At 39.8% G+C, this 23,886-nt stretch overlaps 1 protein-coding gene across 6 annotated transcripts in view; it reads left to right on the top strand.

Annotated features, from left to right (window-relative positions):
• Positions 1–57: 57 nt before the first annotated feature.
• CYRIA (CYFIP related Rac1 interactor A) overlaps positions 58–23,886 on the top strand; it is a 54,767-nt gene continuing 30,938 nt past the window's right edge. For 3 of the 6 annotated variants that reach the window (XM_042032942.1, XM_042032937.1, XM_042032944.1), the window contains exons 1-3: positions 58–167; positions 15,742–15,792; positions 17,589–17,657. The gene's annotated coding sequence lies outside the window, so the exon portion shown is untranslated. Of the gene's footprint in view, positions 168–4,640; positions 4,803–15,741; positions 15,793–16,522; positions 16,564–17,588; positions 17,658–23,886 lie in introns of those variants that run through there. The other 3 variants (XM_042032938.1, XM_042032939.1, XM_042032941.1) reach the window with 3 other exon arrangements.

The raw sequence follows: 23,886 nt of genomic DNA on the forward strand, positions 1-23,886 counted from the left end.
GCCGCCGGCGGGAGCTGCACGCAGCCACCGCGGGGCGGGGCGGGTCTGCCAGCGTCGCGCTGGGCCGGGCGGGCTGGGCCGCGCCGCAGCGCCGGCGGCTGACTCGGAGGCAGCGGCGGGGGATGGACGAGGGTACCTGCGGCGGCCAGCGGCGACGGGCGGCCCAGGTAAGAGCGGGGAGGCACGGCGGAAACGGGGGCTGCCGCCCGCCCGGGGGCTGCACGGGGTGGGGGCTGAGCCACCTCTGCCGCTCCTTCTCTCGGCGCCCCCGCATCGCGGCGGGGCGGGGACGGCGCGCTGCAGCCCCGGAGTTTCTCCGCTCCCCTCGCCCCCTGAACCTCCGCAGCCGCCTTTGTGCCCGCTCTCCGGCCCCGGGTCACCCTCCCCGCGGTGCCCCTGCCCCTCGCACCGCGGGGGCTGCGGGCGGTGGCGGGGGGACCCGGAGGGACACAGCCAACTGTTGCCTGGGAAGCGCCGGCCCCGGAGCGCTGCCAGCGGCCCCGGGGCCGTGAGCGCCGGGGGGCCGGATTCGCCCCCAGCCCCGCTCGGAGAGGCATCGGGTGCGGTGCGAGCCCGAGCGGAGGCTCCCGGTTGGCCTCGCCCAGCCGGGGAGACGCTTCCCCGGCCACTGGCTCTCCCGGGTAGGCGCCTCCGGGTTTTTGCTGCCGGGCGGTGGATGCCGGAGCCGCCGCGGCCGCAGGGACGAGCAGCGCGGGTGCGGGAGCCGGCTGTGCCCGCGGCAGGGCCTGGGGGAGCCTGGCGGAGCTCCGCGCTGGCCCGGGCTGTCGGTCGGACAGCGCGTCGCTGTGCCTGGCTGGACTGAGTGCGGTGCGGGGCAAAGGGAGATTAAGCGTCAAACTTTGATTGTACCGAAAACTTTCTGTTCCAGCTGCTGGTGGTTGCTGGATGCGGGGTGCCATAAGCGTGGTGCTTCCAGAGGGATGTATCTAGACAGGAGATGAAAGACAGGTTCTGTAATGCTGCATTCATCTCGTTTGAATCGCTGTCCATTTTGGGAGCTGTTACAGTGAACAGATAGCTCGGTCGCATCTATTCTTCCTATTATTATTTTTCTCCTAATTTGATTCCAAGACCGTTTACTTTTACTTTTTTTTCAATCTGGGGTTTGTTCTGCTAAGGTCTCAGTAATACATTACGCCACTGTGCAAAATCGAATGCTCCATAATTCACTGGCAACACAGCGAGTCACTTAACTGCACAGGCTTTCAGTGGTGCTGCTAATAACTTGCCGAGGGTGATGATGTGAGTTGGTTTCCAGCCTGTTCCTAGTCTCTAATTGCCATACAGACTATCTGTTTTTGTTACCAGTTCTAAAGGCAGTTTATATGTGTTTGGGGAAAGGGTAGGTTAAGTGGGACAGATGTGTTTGCTTTACTCCTTCTGTTTTGATCATCTGCAAGGCCAGAAAAAAATGAAAATTGCTTTGGCAGTGAACTCTTAGGTGGGGAGATTTGGAATGAAATGCTGTCGTGACATGAGGTTGCCTTGTGGGCAAAGATTTTCACATGCTCAGCACAGCTCTACAAAAATACCCCAACTCCTGTTACACAGGGAAGAACTGAGCTGATACTTCCCTTTTCTCTGTTACGGTAACTTTCGTATTTCTATGAAATGTAAGGAAGACTGTTACATCAGCAATGTACTTTTTAAAAGTAATTTTAAAAAATAAACCTTGTAATTTCTTGTGTTTAAATCTGCTTTCTACTCTCCTGTAATACCCCCGCTCCCCCAGCTCACAAGGCCCAAATTAAAAACTAGTGATAAAGTCCTACTACTTCCTACAGTAGACTTTAAAAATATGTTTTAATGAAATGAAATTACAGATTATGGGAACATCATGAAAGGTTTGACTTAACTTTATAAAAAGCATAAGGTAGCAACTAAGAATAAAATTCTTCAATTTGAACTGCTGTAGTATTGTTTAACCGCTGGTCTTTAAAGTTTCACTTGATGTAGACGATGGCAAGTATAAGCAAGGCTTTCTGAGTTACTTATACGGTTTCTCAAAGACTCTGCAATATTTTATTGTATTCTGCTGTGTACTTTTCCAGTACCCTCCTCTGCTGCTGCTTTTGCAGTGATGCTTTGTTTATTGCCCCGTGAACTTATGCTCTTTATTAAAAACTGAAAATAAACAAACCACAAGCGATTAAAAAGACAATGTGTGTCAGTAATTAGAATAAAACCTCCTTGATTAAGTAAGAAAGGAAAAATGGTGATCATCTTGGATACTACTGCATAGTCACTGTCGTCAGATGTCATTTTGCCATGACAGTGAGCCTATTAGTGAATTTTACAGTGGTGAGAAGATAATTCATTGTTAGTGTGCTTAGCTTGTCCTCATGACATCATTTTTGACGCTGTTTTGTCAGGCTGAAATATCTTGTCCTCAGCAGTATGGCAGCCTTACAAAGACATTGAGGATTTGCATGTGCAATATGTTGCAGATTTCCAGGTTATGTGATATACAAAATGAGCTTAAAATGTCTGTCAAAAATACTAGATGTTATTTAGATGAATAAAAATTCCTATACTTGGACAGACATAATATTTTGTAGGTATACAAATACTATGAGTAAGACCTCTGTCATATTTTTATCTACTTCCAAATGCCATTCTAATTAGAGTTTTTTGAGAAACTGTAAACTATTTTTGTGGAATTACTGGCATTCTTTAGCAATGGATGCATATTACATGCAATAGCACACGAACTTAATCATTCAGTTCACATTTTATACAAACTAGAAAAATACTATTCTATATCCAAACCCTATATATGATCCAGACATCATTAAGTCTCCTTTTAAAATCCCGTTGGGACAAACTGAGTATGTTACTGGGACCTATAACATCAGTGGATAGCGGTGTATGGATGCTAACAATATATGTTAATTTGAAGCAGCCAAACCTCTTAGTGTTTCCTCTGTACTGAATTCAGTATGTATTTGGATCCATTTCAATATTATCAATCATTCTTTTAGCAGTGCTTTCTACTCATGTTATCTAGGAATGCAAAACAGTAACACTAAATCAGAGAAAACAGTTTGAGAGGCATGAATTAAAATATTTAATATATGGGGCAGTTTGAGAGCTGCAAAAAAATGCAGTCATAAATTTGAATTTTGTTGTTTAAATTAAAATTGTAATAGATGCTGCTCTGCACTCGTGTGAATAATGAGCGCAATGTGACTGATTTGAGTTGTACAGGTCCTAATTCTTATGAAGTACCAAGAATTTACTATTCTTCTACTTACATAAAATTTCAATTCTCACTTCCAGTTAAAATGAAAAATGTGCCTAATTTTCTGTCTTTACATACTGCTCAATACAAGTTCTTGATTTAAAGTGGTAGCAGTAATTTAGTATTTAGTATTGTGGGTTTAAAATGTTAAGAAATGATGCCATCATGAGGATACCAACCATGAGATTTAGTTAAACATCAGTCAGCCTTACCTTAACTCAGGAATGGTTACTTTTGCATGCTAACAACTAAACTACTCTTGTCTAATTTATAAACTTGTCAATAGACTAGAAAACCAGTGCTCTGAGGGACTTCTTTATGTATATTACCTTTTTTTTTTCCCCTCCTGTCCACTACAGTACTTCTGTAGTGCTTTTCATCGTGGACAGGTAGACTTTTAACAACATGGTTTGGATGATCAGCAGCGCAAAAGGTGAAGCTAATGCGTAAGTCCCAGGATTATCTTTGAGTAAATCTGTGTAAGGAATTGATGATGTTTATAGTGTATGAAAAGTAAATTTTGAAGGTTCCAGTAGCAGTGCAGGTTGTGGTGTTATGTGTGCCTGTCATAAGTGCTAGTCTGGTTTGGTTCAAGTCTTGGGTTAATAAATGTGATTCATGAACACGTGTTCCTCAGGCCTGGTGAAGAGTATCCATAGCATCCATACAGCATGGGAGTTGTCATGTCTAGAATATGGCATGGAGCATACTGGAATCTTGAGTTTCATCCCATTTTTCTGTGGTGAGCTCGGGATGGCAGAGTGTAAGTTCACACAATATAATAACACCGTGGAGGTGGTTTGGTGTTTTAAGGGAATGTGTAGACTTATTTTAGATAAAAGTCATTCTGTACTGTCCTGTATCTCTCTGATACACAAAGGTTTAACTTAAAATTTAAATAGTTGTTAGAAGCTTTCTTATATATAATTTATGGGATTTGGGCAGGGGGGAAATCCTTCTCTCTGCTGTGTTACTGCCTGAATTCATAAATTATTTGAGTGGCCTATTTTACAATTAGATGCCTCAAAGCTGAGGTTGATGGTCCTAAAACCCGTGTCTGAAAGCACACTTTTCTACAATTTTTACTGTGAAGAAAATGAGATGCACAGAGCTTCCATTTTGCATCCATCCATAGCTGTTACCACCGAGGCTGTTCTGGAGAGTGGAATCTCTTTCCTGCCTCACTGCCTTTGGCATCCAGAGATGGGAATGTTCCCTCAGGATTAGAAAAGCTTGTTTTGCTAAGAAATAAGTGTAAGCTATTTACTCAAACTTGAGTAGAAGCATTTGCAATGATGTTAATCTCTCTTCATGTTTTATGGTGCATTAGTTGCATCCCATATTCATTGTGTGACACTTTATTCTCTGTCCTTTTCAGCTTTAAGTACCTTGAGCTCACATCACCCTCTTCCTGAGAGAGTGAAACAGTGTGTCATAAACTGTCCTTTATTTAACCTGCAACCTTTGGAAAAATACCCAGAACAAAACAGTAATTAGGCCAGAGGGAGAGTGACTCCTGCCCTGTGATTAAAGCATTCAGGTGAGAGAAACCTGGTTTCTATAGGTGTTTCATTCTTTCATCCAGTAAATATTTTTCCATTTCATAACTTCAGCAGGAATAGTCTTAGGACAGACAATAGCCTGTGGTTTAGGGCACTACCCTGGTGTGCAGAGATGTGGTTGGGAGCCAGTCTCTCAACCTGAAAAGAGCCTACCACCCACTTCTACTTCCTCTGTGGTTGGTTTCCTGATGCTTTTAGATAGCTCGGTGGTGCTTAAGGGCATGCTCCTGCCCTCTCATCCGAAACTTCAAAATTGCATGACTCCTTTCCTTGGGAGCTTGTGAAAGGAATGACTTTGTATCTTGCTTCTAGAGAGGCCTGAGGGTTTTACAACCCTTTTTAATAACATAGGTACCTCTTCAGCTTCCAGGAATAGGTGACATCAGTTTAAGGTACAGCCTTCACAACTTTCTTACCTGTTAGGTTAGATGGCTTCCTGCTTGCTATCCGAGTTATCTTACTTTCCCTTATATACCCAAATATGTTGCAGCCATGCTCAAAATTCTCCTGTGAGTCCAATTTGGGCTTCTAGACTCATATGGATTAGTAAATCTATGATGAGTATAGATTTTGAAGAGATGAAGGCCAGAATTCAGCAAGACTAAGGACTTCCAGAGAAGGTCTTTTGGGTTTAGGACACAATTTGAGTCTGGTTTGATTCAGTTGTCCAGTGTAAATGTTTTTTCTTTGATGAGATGCTTTGCAACGTCTGTTGCATCTATACTTGGTTAGCAGATGCAAGGAGGCTGGAAAACCCATGTCCTGCATAGGCCCACGTCCTGGAGTACCTACTAGGATATTTTAAAACAGCTCAGTACTATTTGCCTCTGCAGCTGAACTGAGCCCAGTAGAGTCCTACGACTATTGTTGCTTAAGCTGAATGTGGTTATACTGAGAAGTGGGAGGGAGGGGTTATTTTAATGTTTTTCAAAGATATTTCAAAGCAAACCTGCTTTTTGTGTTTTTAATATCTAGCTTGATAATTATAATTTTCATTTTGCAGCTGCCCCAGATAAAATCTGGAAGGTTAGCTTGAGTTAATGGCTTTCTGGGAAGAGGGGAGAAAGTTCATCTTCTGTTTTCTCTCGTGCATGTTAATAATGGTGTGGAGCTGTGGGGCAAAAATTCATTACTGATTTTAGCTGGTATCGAAATGCTGAGTGGTAGTGCCACTTACAGAGCAGAACTGACTGAGGAAGAAGGAAAATTTTCTCTGATAACTGATCCATATGATTCTATCTCCAGTAAATTGGTTCCAGAATTGTGTTTAAATAGCCTCCCTAGGAGACATACAGCAGTATTTATGTGGTGTGGGTGATCTGTTGGTCCTAATTTTTCAGAGGGGATTGCTATAGTGCTGTGGAAACTGGGGAGGGAAACAATGGCAAGGGGAAAATTCTATAACATTTCTCAGAGTTGTGAGATCTCTTCATATTTGAGAAGGCTAGACTGTTAAATTTGTTATGTTGTATTTCCAGGAACAGTCTAATTTTGTCTGTTACACTTTGTCCCACCCACATACACACAGTCTGACTCCCTGTGCTGTATTGCTCTGTAATTGCAGTGTTTTGCTTCAAGGATCATCTGTAGGCAGTTGGCGACTTCTTCAGATACAGATTTCATGATGGATATTGGCATCTTTAGAAGCTTCTGGGAATAAGTCCTCTCCCTAATAATTGATGGTGGCAGAGGAAATGGGTTCTGATATTTTGTAACCGTTTTCCCTATGTTTTTATTATTAACTCATAAAAGCCCTGTAGGACTGACTGGAGCACTTCCCTCACCCTCTCACAAGGCTGTGCTGCAGCAGGGCTCTGTAACACCAATTACTGCGGGGACAGTTTTGCTGTTCCAGATGAGATTGTGATGGGGGTGTTGGGAAATGAGTCTCCCTCAAAATGTGTTTTATGCTCTGAATACAAGAGATTGTGTTACTATAGTGCAATGCTTAGGTCTGTGGGGTTCATGTTTTTAGTTAGTGAAGGTGAAATCCATTTAGAATTTTTTATCAGCATCTCTTGTATTCGACAGGAAAACAGAAAATACTTCCTGATCTTGAAGTATTTTGGGACTGTGTTGCCTGTAGAACTGATGTGTATTTCCATAACTAGATAATCTTACTGCTTTTATTAATTTTATTTTTTTCCCTGAAAGACAAGGACAGAGCACACATATTAGAGGTCCTACACGTACAGGTAATATGTTTGTCCGTTTTTATACTGTGAGACAGAAAATGATTGGGGTCTGAATACTTACGCCTTTGTTTTACAGAGGTTTTGATTCATTAAGGCACAGACAGTATCATGTTGTCCTTTACTGAACTAAAAGTAAAACTGCCAAAAAAAATCCCCTTTTGTTCTGCTGCTGAGGAGCACTGTGGGCTGCCAAATCCTGACAGTCTGAGTCACCACAATTGTAATAAAGTGTTTGTACTTTGGCGGTTGCTGTTATTCAGCGTCTTCTAAGTTATTCATAAGGCAAAGGGACACCTACAGGTTTAAAATACTACTTTTAAAAGAAATAGTCCATGTTTATAAAGAAACAACATTTTCAATAGGGAATTAAATAAACTGTGGTAACACTTCAAATCTTCTAAGGAGTATATGGTTAATCTTTAACAGTAAGAAATATGCTTATATACATATATTTAACAAGTTCCATGTTTTGTGTAATAGCAATGCTAGACTTCAAAAAATGATGGGATAATTTTAAACTCCTTACTGAACTCTGCTGTTTTGGCCATCTGATCTGACCTGATAACAATCTGATAACCAGGGAGACTGCTTCCTTCCTAAAAAAAACCAAAAAAAAAAAAAAAAAAGTTTTGAGGACAGGGCCTCTGACCCTGGAAATGCTTATCTACATTTTAACTTTGAAGTGTGGGCTGTGACCCAGCAAACATAGCTCATGTAATTGAATTCAGTTGTTTTCAGCATCATTTCCAAACAAAGTAGTCAAAGTTTAAGTTCTAGTAGTCAAATTAAGTTGTAATAGTCAAATAAAACTCAGAATGAGGGCCCATAAAGAGCTGGAGGAAAGCAGGGTGGCTCTGACTCAGGGATGATACCTGTAAGGCTGACAGGTGTGTTCCCAGACTCACAGCAGGTGTCCTGCCTGTGGCCATGTGCACACTGTGGTGCTCTGGCTGATGGATGCTGCTGCCTATGCTTGGGTGGGACATGAGAGTACTTACAAATTCTTGATCCCATCACCTGTGCATGGAGAGGAGGTGTGTTTCTTTATAATTTCTCAATACTATAGCTGTTTATGGATGTGAGTCCTCATATTGTTTAGTATCAGTTATTGAGGCAGAAACAATGATTCCTTTCTTTCCATTGATAAAATAACAATAAGGCTTTTATTCTTGATACATAGGGAATTTTGTATGTTATTTACCTTTCCCTAACATTAAGCTAATGAAATTTCCACAGTTCTCTCTCTTAAAAAAAGCAACAGATTTGCTAAACTGGATTACTAATAACTTTCCCAGCTTCCATCTTGTAGAGCTGCTGAGAAAAAGGATTGAGGTGGATGTGGGTGGTAGTCACTGGGGCAGTGTGGGACACATGTAAATTCTTGCAGCAGAAAGTACTATAATTTTATTGCTGCTCAGTGTCATACTATCACTACAGCTGTTTCCCAAAGAAGAGGTTTTCCTGCTATTGACAGGACATTCAGACAAAGGAAGGAGATGGTAGATAAGCAAATGCAAATATATTACATGCCTTCTATCCTTTGGTTTCTAATGCATGCTGTGGTGACGGGTTCAGCGTGAAACACTCAGTGACATGTAATTATATATGCATTAAGTGGAAGCTGATTCATAGTGTCCCTCTCTGAGAGTACCTATCCATAAAGCACTGAGGTAGGGATGCAAGAGGAGCAGCACAACTCTGGGCTGCTTAATTCATGTGGCAGTGCAGTCCTGCTCAGCTGCTGACTTCCTTTCTCCTTTTTTTTTTGCCCATAAAAGGAGAAAAGTGCTGCCATATGCCTCGCTTTAGAGAGAATCACAAGATGAGGTTGGGGCCAGAGGGAGGGGGGCACGCGGGGGGGAAATTATTCAGGTAGCTTTGTTTCTTGTACATGGTACAAAACATTCAGCTTTCTGTGTTTAATGTGGTATTACGAGCAAAGTATGTGGTAGTATTTCCTTTAAGTGACATTGAAATCAAACATTTCATTCTTATAATAACTTTTTTTTCCTTTTTTTTTTTTTTCTGCATGGATGAGAGATTCTGAAGGGAAGGGATATAAATGAGTTTGGAAAGGAGATAACTTCAGTTCTTAGGGATTAGGCTATCCTTCAAACCTGCAGACACTTTCCTGCTGGTTGTTAAGGAATGACTGTATGTGGTATTCTCCCATCTCGTGCCAGTGGCTGTAGGTAGGCATGCCTGAATTCATTGCTTAATTTTGCACTGTTAAAATCTTCATCTCCAGTTTTTCCAGAAAACAGGCTAATTGGGTGATACTCTGAAGACTTGCTCAGAGATCAAATCTGGACACCTCTGTGCCTTTTCACAAAACGTTTGAGCTCTCTTACTCTGCAGTCTCACAGTGACTCTCAGTGTACAATAAAGCAAGAGTTCCTTTGACATATTCTGACAAAAAGCATAGCCCTCTCACTGACGAGGGTTACAGTTTTAGGCAATTAGCAACTTTAAAGAGTTCCACCCAGTTTCTGGCATGGGTCACTAGGTGGTGTTTGATGGGCTCCTGATTCTACATCAGAGTGCAGAGCAAGCACCAGGATGGTCAAGTCCAACCATGCTGCCAGCTAAAGTCCTGTGTGTGTGTGTGTGTTCAAAGCCATCTCTGAGTCAATATTTCACAGTATTGATCAGCTTGGATTTAGTCAGCCTTGCACGTTCCCTTTATTTACTGATGCTGTGAAGCGATTTGACATGGGGCATATAAATCAGATGTCTCTCTTCTTGCTCACTCCAACACAAGATGTTTTAGAAATCACAGCAAAATAGATGTGTCTGTGCAAACCAGACTTTTTTCTTTGACAGCTATGAAAAATGGAGATCTTCAACCCAAACATGTACTTTCATATGAATTGAAGCATTTTGTCAAGGAGTCCAAAGGGAGCTGGAGAAAATTAAGATCTTAGTAATGAACAGTCATTTCCTATATTTCCTAGCATCACCGTTTTCTAGTAGGTGTCCTGGGAACAGAGCAAAAGGACCATACTAATTATGGATCTAAAGTAATTTTTTCTTTTTTTCTCTCTAGCTGTTGTTTTTGGGGATTTTTTACATCAGAACTAGGGTGTAGGCCAAGATCTTTGAAAAACAGATGTCTGTCTCATGCCTGCAGTGTTATCATCACTGGGATTTAATAAATTTTTTACTTCACATATGTGGGTGGGTTTTTGTTGTGTTTTAGACTTTTGGTTGTTTTTCTTGAAACATCTGATGGTTTTATGGTTTATTGGAGTAATGGTCTTTAGTTGTGTTGATGTCACTGTTGAGATACATTTGTCATCTTTTCATCTCTTTGGAAGACTGAAATTGTACCTGTAGTTCAAGACACTACAATTAAAGTATTCACTGGTAAGTCAGAGTGTAGGAGTTCATCTGGGACTATTAGGTTGGAGCAGATGGTTATTAGGTGGATTATTAGATGGACCCACTGGACCAGATTGGCAGCTGCTATCCCAACAGTTATAAATGGGTGCTCAAGGTTTTACAGAGTAATAAGCAGTTTTGTCAATACTGAGGTGGGTTGACCCTGGTTGGATGGCAGGTGCCCACCAAAGCTGCCCTGTCACTGCCCTCCTCAGCTGGGCAGGGAAGAGAAAACATAATGAAAAGCTTGTGGGCTGAGATAAGGGCAGAGAGAGATCCCTCATCAGTGACTGTCATGGGCAAAACAGACTTCACTTGGGGAAATTAGTTTAACTTACTACCAATCATATCAGAGTAGGATAATGAGAAATAAATACAAATCTTAAAACACCTTCTCCCCACCCTACTCTTCTTCCTGTACTCAACTTCACTGTCAAATTCTCTACTTCTTTCCCTCAAGCAACACAGGGGGACAGATAATGTAGGTTGCAGTCAGTTCAGCCCACCTCTGCCACTCCTTCCTCCTCACATTCTTCTTCTTCTCCAGCATGGGGTCCCTCGCACAGGAGACAGTCCTTCATGAACTTTCCTAACATGAGTGCTTCCCATGGCCTGCAGTTCATGAAATGCTCCAATGTGATCCCTCCCTCAAGATGCAGTCCTTCAGGAACAGCTTGCTGCAGTGTGGGCTCCTCTCTCCATAGGCCACAGGTCCTGCCAGGAGCCTGCTCCAGCAGGGGCTTCCCACAGAGTCACAGTCTCCTTCAGACATCCACCAGCTCGGGGGTGTGCCTCCATGGGCTGCAGGTGGATCTCTGCTCTGCCGTGTGCCTCCATGGGCTGCAGGGGCACAGCTGCCTCACCGTGGGCTGCACCAGGGGCTGCTGATGGATCTCTGCTCAAGTGCCTGGAGCACCTCCTGCCCCTCTGGCACTCACCTTGGGTCTGCAGGGCTGTTGCTTTCATGCTCTCACTTCTCTCTTTGGCTGCTGTTCTGCAGCAGTTTTTTTCCCCCCCTTCTTAACTCAGTCATCCCAGAGGTGCTGCCACCATCACTGATGGGCTTGTCCTTAGCCAGTGGCAAGTTGTGTCATTCTGTCCTGTTCCCCCTCACTGCCCTCCCCACTACCAAAACCTTGCCATGGAAACCTGAAATACAATACCATTGCACTTAAGACTCCAAGGTAAGGAGTTGGCACTGAAGATGATGATCTGTAGGTCAGCAGTTGTGAAAGGGTTGTATGTTTTTGTACTGTCAGGATGATTTTTCAGTCCCCTATGACACTGCATAATCACATCTATACAAAGTTTTACACACAGTAATTCTGGCCAAGTACAATATTTACATCCAGATTTGCACCACATTAGTTGTGTTTTCCTTTGGAAGGTTTTATGTGCCTCTCTGGTGTTTACAAGAACTTCTTGATTGTGTTCCTTTTTGAGAAAAATAAGGGCAAGTGCTTACAATTCAGGTTTGCATGAAGTTTTTTTAAGTAATTAATTTGATTTCTGACTTCGACAAAAGAAACAAATTTGTGAAGACATACATAACTTTGTGAATTATCGAAAAAAAGATTTGTTCTTAAAATGCTTGTAAGCATTGATCTTGTAAGATGAATTTCTTCCTTGCCTATCACCACGATGTGGGTGAAGCTTGGAGAAGCAGAGTCTCAGCTGTGCATTGGGATGCAGTTGATAGAGCTATGCCCACTTCATACCAACTGACAGTCAGGGCCAATGTTCTACTGGCAGCAATCCAGGCTTGCCGAAATTAAGAAATCAGATGCTCATGTTCAGTCCATCTGAACACATTAAAAAGCTCCAAAACCTAGAGAGTGCAAATTTTCACTTGTGTTGCCTATGACACCTGTGGAAACACAAATGCTCAGCTCTTATGTTTATGTGGTTCTGTTCCCCTGATCTGAAAGCAACAACCACCTAGGTGAGGGTGACTTGTTAATTCTGAAATGCATTTGGCTGGTTATGGAATTAACTTCTAAAAATTATGTTCTCCAGAAGCAACTGGGTACTGTATTTGTGATGCACGTTCATAGTAGGAACTAAATGAGGAGTGGAGATGGCATGCAACTCTACTGTTACATTTTTAGTACTTCTCATGACACAGTTTTGTTCTATGCCAACTAACACTCTCCCAGATAATGCCCAAGCATAGTTCTGGGGTTAGGAGACACTATGGACCATTTCCAAAAGGCTGTTTGGATCTGGCCAGGCTGTATGGAGGAGTAGGATTTTAGTTGTCCGGCTTCAAGCTGTGACATGTTTGCTGGTTCCAAGCCCAGAACGTGGCTGTGTGCCCTGGTCTGTTTTATTTTTTGACATATATGTGGCCACAGATCCTGCTTTCCAGGAAGCTGGGATTCAGCAGCTTCTTTGGGAAGGCAGTGGCAGCATTGTCACTGTGTGCTTAGGAAGGTAGAAGAAAAATTCTTTCAAGCCTGGAAGTGAGAAGCTGTCTGGAAAGCAGGAAAAATAAGCCAGAGCAACTTAAAATCATAGAATAATTGAGTTTCATATTTTTTTAATAAGACAAGCCCCAGGGAATACACAAATATAATCAGCCATTTTGAAAGCACTTGTTTAAAAAAAAAAAAGAATATATTTGAAGAATTATGGCCTGGCATTTTAAATCAAAATGAATAAACTGAATGTTAAGCAGATGGCATCTACAACATCCTCAACCAGAGGATGTATATCCTGGCAGTAGAGTAAAATTTATCCCTGGCCTAAGCTTTGCCTTCTGTTAGCTAAAGGAGCAGTAGCAACATGCTAGTGCAAACCTGAGTTGGCATGATCCTTAGCTTTTCCCTGGGGAATCCCTGTCTTAAGCAGATGTCTCAGCCCTCTTCTTCTAATTGTCTGTTTGCCTCCTGTCAGGGAGGTGCAAGTCTAACCTTATATTTAGCAAAAACTGTAGGGTGTGAAGTTTTGTGTGTGGGTGTTTTTTACTTTAAGCAGTGTTAAAGCTATTAGCATCCTAATGACTTAACAGTGTCTGGTCCAACAGACAGCTCAAGGGTTGACTCTAGTCAGTAGAGCACAGCCATCTGTCTCACCACCTCGCTTCTGCAGGACACGAGGAATAGCTGCTGGGATGGCATAGGCTTCTTGGTAACCTTGTCATGTATTTCTCCACCTGGAAGTGGTCCAGCAATCAGAAACTGAGCTCCCAGTCCCCACACTGACAGTGACAAGGCTGAGTGCCATCCCTGGGCTGGGAATTCCTGGTGCAGTTTGTGCTTTGAGGGTTGTGTGGGGAGAGAATTGGAAGTGCAGGTCAGGATGCTCTAAGGATGAGCTGCCCTGAATTACCTATATTGCCATTGACATCTCTCGCATTTTTCTGCGTAATATTTAAATAGTACTGGCTTGGTAGTAGAAGTTTTAAGGATTCTGTGCTTTTTCAGTTTATACATAGATAAGTGTGTTCAGCTGCTGCTCCTTTTTTGTATTTTAAATCAGAATAGAATTCATTGCTTCATTTTGGAACTTTTACTTTCTACTTCTTGAGTAAAGGACTTTAAAACATGAAATAATGTTGTGGTTGCATATTTAGGATTGAGAGTTTGACCTCTGATGCACACTTCATCTCATTTAACTCTTCTCTTTTGCCTTTGAACTACAACATTATGTATTCTGTTCTGTAATGCAGCTTCACTTAACTCTTTATTTCCAAATAGAATTAATTTAACATCTTTGCTATTTATGCTTACTTGAATACTGATTGTACAGCCTTAATTATTTCTTACACAGCAGGAAACTTTCAAAATAGCAGCTGTGTTTTTCCTTAAGTCAAATTGGTTGTGAACTACGACTGCTCAAATCCCTAGGTGGATAATAAGCTTTACTCCCAGCAGGTCCCCCAGACTACTACACTGAGGGAACTGAACTGACTCCCATGTTTCATTGTATAAATGCATTTTAACTATGGATAAATTGACTTGCTGGATCTTGCCAAAGTAGTAAAAGAGAATTTTCTCTTCTGTGTTAATATGTGATGCCTCCTTGTTAATATCCTTCCCTTACAGCGGCATTAAGGTTTCTACTAAAGTAGAAAAGAGTGCCTTATTTATTTCAGTCCATTTTTATCAGGCTGGTGTTTAAGAAATGATCACTTTACTTTTTTTCTGACTCACAAATTCTCCCAAGGACAGGAGCAGTTGCTCATAAATATGTTTCTTCACCCTGTGGTTATGTAACAGTGTTGTAAGGAGTATCTTGATATTTAGTTATTTTCTAAACTCATTAAGTTGTTGTTCCTCTTCATTCCCCTCAGCTTTCCTATGGAAAACTCTTGATACCAATCTTGGGATGTTTATCTCCACTTTAAAAGGAATATTTTAAAGATATGAAACTGGAAACTCTAAACTTTTCAGAGTAGTTTATCCTCCTTCCCTTCCATGGCATCGGCTTTCCCACTCGATGGCATCTCAATCCAAATGTGATACCTCAGTGAACTTGCCTTGCAGCCCATTCCGTGCAGTTATTGCTCACGAACAAGAAATGCTTCCTGGCATCTGTTCGTAGTCTTCTTTTTAATGCCCCTTTCATACCTGCTAATCACATTAACCCCGTGAATTACACTGACATTGTTTTTACATCCCGTTTGATTTTGTGTTTCATTTTGTTTTATATTGAAAGAAATTTAGATATCTGAGATAATTTTTTTAAAAGATTAAAAAGCAGACTTCCAGAATGTTGTGTGTATTTGATTAAAAAGCTAATTCAGTCCTAGTTACTACTTAAGTTGTGCTGAGGGATAGCTATTCTGTGTAAGTTGCAAAAGTTTTGTAATTTTATAGTTCAGCTGAAAAGGAGGTTCTCCTTGATAGTTGATGGGTTTTTATTTCCAAAATTTAGTTTTTCTATATAAATGTAATCAATGCTGGAATTAGAGAGTCTTTCAGACCTGTCATTTTTGTTGTTGTTGGGTCAAAAGGTAAGGGGACAAAGCAATGGTATTTAGAGCTGGTTTTTGCAGTCCTGTAGCACTGGAGGGTCAGAAGTTGTCTCTTACTACATCACTTCTCTATGGGAAAGGGTGGGTTTCTGGGTTCTGTGAGGTGCTGCCAGTCCTTTCCCTGTCCTGAGGTGTTCCTGCAACAGTAGTTCACTACCCTGGTGTGTGGCAGTATGAGATTAATTGACCTTTGGCTCTGGGAGTAATGCACGGTAGAAGACACCTTGCAGAGTGCTCTTTGCTTTTGAAAAAAGGGAAGTTATTCTCTATTGAAGGCATTTAAGTAACTTTTCTGATTTTTACTCAGTAATTAAAACTGTTTCATTGATAACAATCCTTTTAAATAAATTTTAAAATTCACAGATTGCAGCCTCTGTCTAAGTATTGGGAAGGCTCTGGATCATCCTCAACAAGGTAAGAGTCAACTCTAGTACTTTCAGGCTTGCACAGAACAGCTGTTGAGCAGATTTGAACATCATCAATGATAAATGAACACTCAGCCCCCCTTGAATACCATCCTTTATGCAGTTTTACTCTTGCACCTCACTGATGCTTTCAGAATGCTATCTGGGCATAATATTCTCGCCTTGAGGTTTTTATTTGTTTGCTTTTCTCATTATAGAACAACAATTGAGAATAATTCTTCCCATGTACTTTTTTCATTTACTCCACTGTTTGTTTTGAGTCATTTCACTGTTATTGTTCTGGTCTGGGTAAACCCTTGGGACAGAATTGGCTTAGGCAGAGAGCAGGATTTGTTCACATCCCTTTTGAAGTCCTGGTTCTGTAATTTTTATGGGTCTCCTACTGCCATTTTTTTTTTCCAAATCTTGACCAAGTTCCCATCAAACTCTCTGAAATATAAGTTGTAAATACCATGCATTGCTACAGAACTGGAGAGAATTTGCAGCCAGCAGCAAAGTAAAGCAATGCTAAAAAAAAAATGTTTTTCCCCTAGAGAAAGGGAGTTTCCTGACTTGACTGGCTACTAATTGGTACAAAGATTTGTTTACACAGAGGAGCTATTTCTAATTAGTTCCCTGTGTGGGTGTTCTACTGGGAAATTAGTGTTACATTTTGATATAATTTAATCATCTTTTATAATGAATTGTTACAATTTGCAGTAAGGAACATCTTTTTAGGAAAAAAACGAATCTGCCCGGCACCACCCCTGAGTTTCAAAAGGTAATTCCTCTCTAAGCAGCAGTCAAGGTTACTATTTGGAAATTAAATGAATAAAAATCCATAATTAGATTAAACCCAGTTTTTAGTCACATGTTTATAAATATAGCTCCAGAAACACAACCATGTGTTTTTCAAAGCCAAAACTTAATTAAGCTGAATTAAGCTGATTTATGAACCGGATAGCTTGACCTCTGAGATCGTGAGGACAGTGAAACTGAATATTTGGGAAGAGTGTTTGTGCAGTTACATTAACATTATTGAGGTTATGGTCAAAACAGAAGTTCACTTCCAAGCTTTTCTGTGGGGAATTTATTTTCCTTGTTACCTTCACTATTATTTTGGGAGCAAGCTTGCACTTCTCTTAAGTTATTTTATTTAGAGAGTTGAAAAAGTAACATTAAAATAGCTGTCCTATAGAACCTTATGAAGGAGCCGGTCCCCTTGTTTTTCTAGTGGCCTCCCCTGCCTCAATACTTGCAAAATGAAATGACCACTATTGGGCATTTAAATTACATTCTTTATTTCAGTAGTTTCAAAAGATTGGAAAATTAATTTCTGAATTTAGAACTGCTTTAACTGGACTTTTTTCAATATAAATATTGTTTTACATAAATATAGCCTTTATACTAAATTGCTAAATGTTTTGGAAATTAATTCCTATTTCCATGATTTCATTATTATATCTTTTAATTCTTAATATAATGCATACCATTACCAGTGCACATTATTTTCCTTTGGCTGTACCAGTCTTAGCAACAGCTTATTCTAAAATCCAATTTAAATTGAATCTGTTCAGCAGAATTATATGGAATAAAATCTAGTTTGAATACCTGATCATTTCAGCCCAGCTTCATTTTTAATGGTATTACTACAAAAATTTTTGGATGTTACAAATTTCACTTTGAATAGAATAATTTCCATTTCTCATGGAAATTTCTTTTTTAAGCTAGAAAGTTGCATTGCAAAATTGAGATAGGGAAGAGCAAAGTGATCCCAAGTGTAATCTTGAATGTTTTTCATGACAGACGGACGTTGAATGTTTAGCATCACCTCTTTGGATTTTTGAATGTGAATTGGAACCACTGTATTTCTAGGTAAGACATAACCGAGTGTTTGTGTTAAGCACCCCCTTCCTTTTATACCTGAATTGTGGGAAAGCTAAAGAGGGCAATATGCTGGACTTTGCTTTGTGCAATGCTTATGTATTTGTTGAATTAGTGCAATGTTATTTGAGATTTTAAGTACTAATAGTTCATTTGTCCTAAATTTCTATGTTCCCTGAGAGAAACCACAGCAGCCACTCTTGTATGGTCAGTATACGTACAGGACTGAATTTTGTGATCAGGTGTATAGTTGTTCTATTAGCTCATTGTCATCTAGAGGGGTAGGTGAGTGCTGTCTGCCCCTTCTCTTGCATCAACACCTTCACTCAGCAGGATATGCTGGTTTAGGGAATTTGCTGCTGAAAATCTGTGGGATTGCAAAGGCTTCCCAGAGGATTACTTTTCTGTCAGTTTAGACCTCTGCATCAGCTCACTGCAGATTCACACAAGTACTGGTGTCAGTGCAAGGGAATCAGTGCCAGTACCTGCAGCAACAAATTGTTTTATTGGCTTTGAACTCCTTATTTCTCTCTGCTCCAAGAAAAGGTTTGATACATGAGGAAGACTGTGAAGGGGTTGTGAACAGCTGCAGACTTTAATAGCTGGGGAGAAAGCAGATGGGGATAGAGATGAACTAGAAAGTTTTGATCTGTAGATGTAATTAAGAGAAAATTTGTCACTGAAGATTACCTTCTTCTTAGTGAAATGCCAGTCTGGCTTCGCATGTTTTCTACAAAGGTTATAGGGACCAGAAGGGAGATCTCTGTCACACTTCACATGCAGCTGAGTTGTGGCCAGCACTGCACTGGGGCTGCACGGCTGAGAGTCACAGACATCAGTTCTGGTGGTTGTGACCCAAACAGTGCTGTTTGCCAGCCCTTCCTGGACTCCAGGGAAACGTGAAGCAGACAGGACATTTGACCTGGAGTGCTTTGCAGCATGCAAAGCCTAAAATCTGAAAGGCAATAGTATCTTAACTAGTAGTTGTGTGGATATTAAGTATTGTGGATAGTAAGGCTGTGCGAGATGGTGGCTTTGATCCAGTGGTTTCTCAGAGAGATGGAAGCCACTGGGTATGGAAGGGATTCTTTAAGCTAACCCTGCTTTAGTAACAGTGCATGCTGTCATTAATTCAGCTTGCTGTGAGAGGCATCCAAAAAGTGGTGCTGTGGGCAAAAGCCTGCAAAAACTTCCATTTGTTGTAGGTGAAAATAAGCCCAACATGGCAGCAGCCTGACTGGGTTTCTGTCGAAGCTGGTTCACAGTACCCAGGTGAACCCAGGGCAGTCTGTCAAAATAAAGGTGTTTGCTGGTCATGTGGAGGTTTGTTCAAAAGAAATAAAGCCACCTGCAGAGGTGGAAGGTGTAGAGATTCATCACTTTAAGGTCACAAAGGATGTGGAACCAGCATAGCTGACAGACAGCGATATTCCTGTTTCATTTCACTGGATGGCTGAACAAACCCAGGTCCAAGGGACAAAGTGGATGGGAGGGGTGGCAGGAGAGACTTAAGATGAACAGCTGCAGCCAGAGCTTGACAATTTCTGCAGTGTAGAAAATTATTCTCTGTTTTAAACGACTGATGTGAACTTGTAAGGACTGTATACATAAGCAGCAAAGCTATTTTGCTTATTTTATTTTTAGGTTTTATTTTCTCCATTAAAAGAGCTTCCAACCTTCTATTTTGTTACAGTCATATGGGATTTGAAATAGGAATTATGTATATGACATACCTATTAAATTTTATAATAGCACTTCAACTAAAATTAATGGCCCAGGATGATCCTTCTGGGCCAGAGAGGAGAGAAACTCGAAAATGAGTGCTCAGCATGGACTTATCTACTCCACTGGGGGGGAGTGAGATGAGTTGAAGGGAGATCTTGGAGGCAGTACAAATAGAATGAAAAGGAAGAATAAAAGGAAAAATGGTAGGAGTGATGAATAATACTCTTGGTGTATCAGAAGACACAGGAAATGAGGAGAAAAAAAAAGGGAGTGAAATGAGGGAATAGAGATTTGTTAAATTATGGGCTATTTCATATTTATTCCATAGAAAGTTAATATGACTGCAGTGTGGTTCACTTTTATTAAGTTCATTGGTAGAAAATAATAAACTGGTAGGAATTACACCTGGTAAGAAAATTAGTATTTTGTTTTACCTGCTATATTTGTGAAGTCCTCACTGTTTGCTCTTTGAGATCTTTTACAGTTAAGACTTTTTTTTTTTCAAAATGAAACCCTTAAATATGACTTCACTGATCTTAAATATTGGGTTTTTTTCGGACTGGCAAAATACAAGCTGTAGAAGCATATGAAGATTTTTTTTGTAAAAGGAAAGGTTCTGAAAATCAAATCTTAATATAAAAGTGACAAGCCAGTAATAAATTTTAAATACTAATGCAGCAGAAGCAATATTTTGTGCTCTTAGCTGTGAGCTGTTTGAGCTGTGCTGGGAATTTTACATGATAAGGTTTTAATTTCTGTCAGTGCAAAGAGAAAGACTGAACCTCGTACACTATTTTTAAATGGCCAATATCCCTTACAACTTTTGAAAGGTGTGACATGTATTATTGCTTTAATTCTCCAGAGTTTGAATGTTCTTATCAGATTAAATAATTGTATAACTGTTTTCAGAAGTGTTTTGTATATACATGTATATGGTGATCTATTACTCTTGCTTTTTTAAATGACCTTGGGAGCAGCAGCACATGGGGTGGGAAGCGAGTAAACAATGTTTTCTAAGAATACATTGGAAAGTTTCTTAGTTAAATAATATCATAACAGACAGTTGGAAGACAAACTATGATGATTATATTCAGGTCTTCACATGGTAAGTATGTTCTTAAAATAGTAACTGCTTGACAAGAATTAGGCATCATTTTCTACCAAAAGTAGTGTGAACTGTTAAGATGAAGTTAGCAATGCAGGGAGAGCAAGATCAAACATTTAACCTAGTCCAGACAATTAAGTTGGATGCCTAAAGTAGGCTTCACTAACTGCTTCAAGATTGATGCTTAAGTGCCAGAATTAATATCTAAAGCTGAATCTCTGGAGTGAATTTGTACTTCACACACAAATGTGTCCTTAGTTTACCTTAGGCCATGATAACTTACTAACATCTCGGCTATCTTGATACAATGAGGAGCACGGTGGTCATAGAAGTTCAGAATGCATTTCAGACATTTTTTTAGGAAGTAATTAAAAGTTCATAAACAAGATGATAACTTTCCACGCCTGTTGCTGTGCAGTTTTTGAGACTGATTTTATCTCACATAGTATCTTGTATGGGCGTGTTCTGTACGGTTATGAGGAGTACCATGTAATGAAGTTTTCAACACAGACCTCTAGTCTAATTCATTGCCAGGTATTTTACAGATAAAATGCATAAATGTGTTTCAGGGAGAACTGTGAAGAAAAGTACTGTGGTAATTGTAGGGGTTGCCTTGTATTGTTGGCCAGATGTGTTTTCCCAAGAACTGGGTACACTCTCAATCTGGAATTCAGCTTTATGCCAGATTTTGGTCTGTAGTGCTAGACTGTGACTCAGAGCCTAAAATTAAAATGCTTTTCCTGAGTTTTATGTCTTCAAAGAAGGATGGTTTTCCAGCAGGTGTTAATGATGAGATGTCTGCTTATTTACAGACACCTCAAACTTAATGAAGTTTTTGAAATTAAGGGTAAAATTTTTCAAAAGTAGCAAAAGAGAAACTCAGTCACTTCTTCTGAAACAAAGGCTCTAATTTTTCACCAATAGGAAAAAATAAGGCCTTTTGTTATCTCTTTTTTAATAAAAAAACCTCTTTCACATATATTTTTCTTCCATGAAAAAGATTGTAAGCCCTTTTTTTGCAATGTTCACCTTCATTAGCACAACTTGCTGACTTCCTTCCTCAGCTGCAGTTCTTCCTACACTCAGAGGTCAGAAAAGAGCAGGATCAACAAGCCACACATCTGGCTGTCTCTCTTTCCAACTGGAACAAAGAAACAATTTTTTAATGGCTTTTTGAGTTAATTGTAAACAATTTGGTTTTGGAGTCGCTGACTTGCAGCAAATGTTTGTCGTAGGCGGATGTAGGGAAAAAGGACTATGTCCTAATGCAATTCCTCTGTGGCCAGCGAGGAGAAAAAAATCACTTAAAAAAAAAGAAAAGGAATGTCTTGCTCCTTGTAGCACTGAAGTATGCTGAGAATTTTGAGTGCATATATAAGACATTTCACAAGCTTAAAATATATGTTTTGATGAGGCTGAGAGACAGAAGTACTTGCTCATTTAATTTTTCTGTAATCTTCTATACAGTAATACTGATTTTTCCACCTCCCTTTATTTTCAGGAGCTGTTTATGTATGAACAAACTTGATAGTGATAAAAGACCAGGGACAAACAATAGGAATAGGGAAAAACTATTTTAAAATGAGAGTTCTGTTCTAATACTTTTCTCTGGTATTTATATTGTTCCTAAAGGCATTTTTCCAGTAAACAATTGTCAAAACCCTATACTTACAGTCATTAACCCTTAATTAATATTTTGAAAACAAATCCTTAAATAATTAGTGAAGTGTAGTAGTTTTCTTACTTTCCCAATTATTGTAATCTTTAATACTCTCTAGAATCAGGTAGCCTCATATCTAAATTATTAGAATTACCTATTTTTTTTTTAAGTGTTTTATCTAAAGTAAACATCTGGTGTGACTTTTACACTTTTATACTTCACAACAGGAAATACTACACTTGTTGATTTACAGCACTTCTGAAACCCCAGCTACTTTTAAAATACCTTGTTGTAGTTTAATGTGTCTTATTTTAAACTCATATTGCTCCCATATCTTGGTTGCTTTGTTTAATAGGTTTGTCATGATGGTTTTATTTCTAATAAATGTCTTGATCTGAAAAGTAAGTTGCTAATGCTGTTTGGAATTATGCCAAAGCTTATGACAAAATTGAATAAAATGAATCATTCAAAGGAAACGTTTTCCATCAATTTGTTTGTAGGAGGTAAAGTGTGCTGTATTATGATCACTTTTTGTCAAAATTAGGTGTTTGGGTTGCTAATGCCACTTAGTGGATATCTGCCTTAACTGCAGCCTGTTCCAAAGCCAAATCAGGTGTCTGACAGCTCTCTTGATTTGTATATTGGAGTTTTCCTCCTGCCTAGAATATGTTGACTATAGCATGTTTTCAAGAAACTTTTAATTATCAGGTGCATTTTAGGAAGTTTATTACAGCTAGTTCATTTCTTGGATTAAATGCATTAAAATGTAGGAATTATTTATTACAGAATTTTAAACTTTGAGGAAAATGAGGATCTTATTTGCATATTTCGGATTATTTGAAACATTAAACAACCGTCTTGGTCACTTTGCACTGATTCTTTAGGTTAATGAAATATAAATTGATACTAAGGGGATAATTTTGGTGGTTTAGGCAATGCTTTGTTTTAACCCTTTTGGTTGGAAGATTGATGGCTGGGCAAACACTGACCTGGATGGAACAAGCTGACAGTTCAAGAATGGAATTGAAGAGTTGAAAGTAGTGAGTGCCTTTTGCTTGGTGTATCCAAAATGGGAGTGGGATAGGCCCTGCTGTAGCTGGACTTCCTCAGACTTCAAATAATTGGTTAGAGCAGGGTGCGGATGGTGTCAAAGTTGTGGGTTTGATCCCTGTATGGGCCATTCACTTCAGAGTTGAACTTTATGATCCTCTTGGGTCCCTTCCAGCTCCGAATATTCTGTGATTCTCCTTTGGAAGATCAGAAAGGTGAGATAGACATCAAATGTCTGTTCTACCACCGTCATTGAAAGTTATAATTTCCTGAATATATTTTTTTTAATAAAGACTCTTTATTGCTAAGCAGTTTGGATGGTAGTATTAATAACTTGTTGTATTTGATACAAAATTTAAATATATTTTAAAAAATTTTTTATCTGATACCAATACATATACACATATATAATCTATATTGTATGTATTTTTTTCTAATATTAGTGTTTTTTAAAAAATCTATAATAAAATAATATCATCCTTTTTGCAATTTAAAGGCTTTTTTTTTTTATGGAAAAGATTTTTTTCACTTTTGAAATGATATTGATTTAGGTCTTTCTTTTCGGTCCTTAAACTCTGTTCTTTGAACTTTTTTTTGACCTCAGTAAATTTCTGTTATTTCCCATCAACCCTGTGTGCTAGTTTGAAAACAAACCAGTGGGAGGCACCAAGTCAGAATAA

Source organism: Corvus kubaryi, unplaced genomic scaffold (assembly GCF_017639235.1).
Source record: "Corvus kubaryi isolate FWS band 111438036 unplaced genomic scaffold, C.kubaryi_AGA036_p1.0 37354, whole genome shotgun sequence".
NCBI lineage: Eukaryota > Metazoa > Chordata > Aves > Passeriformes > Corvidae > Corvus > Corvus kubaryi.